The sequence below is a fragment of the Montipora foliosa genome, chromosome 3 (assembly GCF_036669935.1).
Source record: "Montipora foliosa isolate CH-2021 chromosome 3, ASM3666993v2, whole genome shotgun sequence".
Classification (NCBI taxonomy): Eukaryota; Metazoa; Cnidaria; class Anthozoa; order Scleractinia; family Acroporidae; genus Montipora; species Montipora foliosa.
This window is the reverse complement of record NC_090871.1, coordinates 51,174,410-51,178,157: the sequence shown is the minus strand read 5'-3', so window position 1 is coordinate 51,178,157 and position 3,748 is coordinate 51,174,410. Positions and strand designations below refer to the sequence as shown.

Here is a 3,748-nt window from a genome sequence, read left to right as displayed (position 1 = left end):
TGCGACGGTCCTGACGAAAAATGTTGAAGCCAACAGGCAAAATCTCATTATTCCCAACTTGATCGGAGAGCCAAGTCTCTGTCAGGGCAATAACATCAATATCATTGCCATATACGATGTTCTGAAGACAAGGCAACTTATTGAGAATAGTATTTGCGGAGGTATCAGAATAGTTTGCTTTCAAACTTCGAACATTTTGGAGAAGACAGTAAAGATTGTTCATTGAAAGTCTATGATTCCGTTCAGGTTCACGATTGATCTCTATATCACCATGTAGAAGTGATAGCGATAGTAGGATACGAATTACAGTAGTAGAACGTCGACTCTTGGTGTTAAGAGACGAATCAAAGTTCAAAATGGCGGTTCCAGAGCACGTACGAGAGAGTTGAAGTCTATGGATGGTCACTAGTCGTTTTAAGCAGATTCGGCATATTTATACCATTCGCTAGCATCTCCAGGAATATAAGGTGTTATATCAAGTAAAAGGCAGCCAATTTTTTTTTCTTCCCTTTTAAATATCCAAGTAATTTACAGCTAGAAAAGCAAATGCAAACAATGTGTTAGATAAATTTTCTGTTCATTTTTTATTTTATTTTTTTTATTTTGTCCTATCTTCTGAGTATTCTTAAATAGTGTAAAGAGCCCATATGATAAAATGCTTATTGACTGAGTTTAGGTCGGGCCGGACAGGTCGCGCTCGGACCATACGCCATGACCTCAGGCCAAATATTTTCCCGTCTGGTCCTCCCACTCAGTCAATAAGTACATATTTTTTATCGGAAATGGCTTCGGTGGAAAAATTGACTACCTACGTTCCAACAACACAGGATCAGCTTCTTTGAATGCTGAGGTTGCCCGCACACCTCTCCCTTTAATACTTCACAGTTGACATCATCATACAAATTGGAATCTTTCCTTCTATCTGGAAAAAAGCGAGGGTTGTACCATTGCTCAAGAAAGGTGATAAACAGGGCGCATCAAACTACGGGACAATTTCCGCATTACCTACGCTGAGCAAGACCATGGAGAGGGCCGTCCATACGGATAACTGTTAGCGAATCAATTTAGTTTCCTCAAAGCAATTCGGTTTCAGATTGAATCCTTCTATCGCACAACTTCTGCTCAATGGGCCATTTCCGAGTTGCTGTTCGTCTCGGTTTCGAAGTGAATCTTGGTGCTCAACTATTCAAAGGGAAATGAGTTTGATTTGCACTAAGAATACGAAACTTATTTTCGTTTGAATGGTTGTGCGCCAGGAGTAGCTTTGAAACTGAGACAGGCAGCAACTCGGAAATGGGCCATTTAGCTACTTTTGGTAATGCAAAAAAGGCATGACGGACAGGGGTATAGTGTTCCTAGATTTAACCAGGGGGTTTGACACAGTAAATCACTGGATTCTTGAAAACAAACTCTCCAGCCTTGGCATCCATAATGTTGTGCCAGACATGGTTTTAGTCCTACGTATCCAACAGACGCCAAGTTACCGAGATGGGTCCTAGCTCTTTACAACCTCTAACTTTTCTAGTCCCTTTAGGGCGAAACCCTATTGTTTTTAGGGTTAGGATCCATCGTTGAGAGGTTGTTTGTTTTGGTCCATTGTCACTTTCTAAGCCAATCCCGAGAGCCGTTGAAATGGCTGCGTGCTGACCCAAGTTAGCTGCTGCGGCAAAACCCAGTCAGACCCAGCTACAGTATCTGTCGGAGTTGCCCAGGGCTCAATTTTGGGGCCGGTACTGTTTTAAATTTACATGAATGACCTCCCAAACGTCGAATTCTGCAACATTGCTTTTTAGTGTAATTACATAGGTGATTGTTGGAAATTCTCCGCGCTGATTGGTTGCATTTGAGGTGATCATTTTTACGCCATAATCACATAAGCGTCTTTTCTTTTAAATGGCTGCAAGCCGTTTTGACAAGGTGGCAGACGAAGAAATGAATTGTTTTAAAATAAAATGCGTATTTTTCAAATATTTACCTATGTAATTCGTCTAATTGAGGCTCGGTGAATATCGGCGAAAAAAGTCTATGTAATTCCACGTGCCCAAGGACTGGAAAAACAAACCAACAAAACCATGAATAACAAAAGTAATTTGATTGCAAAATCAAATGTACTTTGTGTGGAAAGAGATTCTAATTTCAATCCAGCTTGATCAAACAAATATATTCCCTTTTGTTGCAATCTAATAAAAAAGCAAATCCTCTCAATCTTGAAACAGATGTCAGTTCTGAGTGTTGGGGAGTGTAGCTATGTCATCTCACGTACTGCCGATGGAAATTGCTTCACAAGACACAACTACAATGCCAGGAACAAGAGTAGAGCAAGCATCTTCGAAACTTAGTTGTTTCGATTCACAGAGACCAACTGAGCAAAATGTCAATGAAAACCTTCTCCGAGCCACTGAGAAAGTGTACACCATGCTCCTGAAAGTAATGAAGTTATTCGGAGTTTACTTTGGTGACACGACCTTCGACCGCTTCTCTCGTGATACTTCGAAATCCATATCCAGCAAAAAAACAGAACTATGCCTCCATTCTCTATTGTCATTCTCTATTTGCTGGTTTGTAGTTTGTCTTTGCCATACCACTTGTCTGTATGTTCTATAAAGGTCCTTTTTTTTTTCTTCAGTTTGATATGTTGTGTCTGTTGGTTGCATTAAACGTTACGGTTTGTATGGTTGTGCTCCCTCTGACACAGGACTATTTAATCCCGTTTTGAAAAGTTCGTTTCCAATTTATGCTTGATTCAGACTGGAAGCGTTCACTTGAGAAACGTAAGGTACAAGACTCGGTGCTATCTGATCATCTCCTGATTGTTCATGGTGGCTGGTATTGCAGGCGTTGCCGTTCTTGATCACGTTTTGTTCATGAACGCGGGTACGTTTAACCCCTGCAATGTCTGGCATGGCTTCAGAAAAATAAACCTTCTGTTTCTATTTATTGGCAACACCTTTTGGTTGTTACCGATGATGTTTTACTGCATCACAAGTTTAATACTCGAGGAAATATTTGATGATCTCAACACGAGGAATTTATCTTTAGACCTCTCCGCGTTGAGAGCCGAACACTATAAACTGTGCAAAGTGGTTTAATACATGCATAGTTGGTAAAGTAGGTTTCTGTAAATAGTATAATGCTTTTGATGATAAAAAGAAAAATATGTTATATGCTATTGTCATGTTTGTACGTATCCATGTTACCTTCATTAAACAATTTCCGCAGCTGAGCCCTTGGTTGAAAATCATCCACTGTTCTGTCGTTTGCTGGAGTGCCCCTCACGTGGCAGTAATGGAATCCTTCCCTGTTTGTCTGGATAGGGACGCCTCACAGGGTCTAGTTTTCGTCTTGACATTTTTTGGCAGAAAGCACATTCTTTACCATCTATAAAGAATGTAAATACGCACATACTCTTTAAGGAATAACATGCGACGTTTATTCAAGAAAAACTTCAGTAATACGGGTAGACATCTACAAACTTTTAACCTTAAGTGTCGCCTATTAGTAGAGAGTCTATCTCACGACTATTTTTGAGAAGGTAAGAAATAACTAGAGTCTACAGTTATTGTGTTTGTGTTATTTAAAATTTTGATGTTATTTTACCTTCTGAGCTAGTCTTACAACTGCCTTTCCTGTATTCAAAGAATAGTTCTGCAATTATGTAATGTGCATCAATAAAATGCTTTATCTTAGAGAAGTAAACATGACCTGGCACATCATGTTTCCGAGACTCTGAATTTCTTATAAACTCATC

At 39.7% G+C, this 3,748-nt stretch overlaps 1 pseudogene; it reads left to right on the top strand.

Moving 5' to 3' along the window:
- The first annotated feature begins 2,247 nt into the window (after positions 1-2,247).
- LOC137996082 (uncharacterized) lies at positions 2,248-3,089 on the top strand (annotated as a pseudogene).
- Positions 3,090-3,748: the final 659 nt, after the last annotated feature.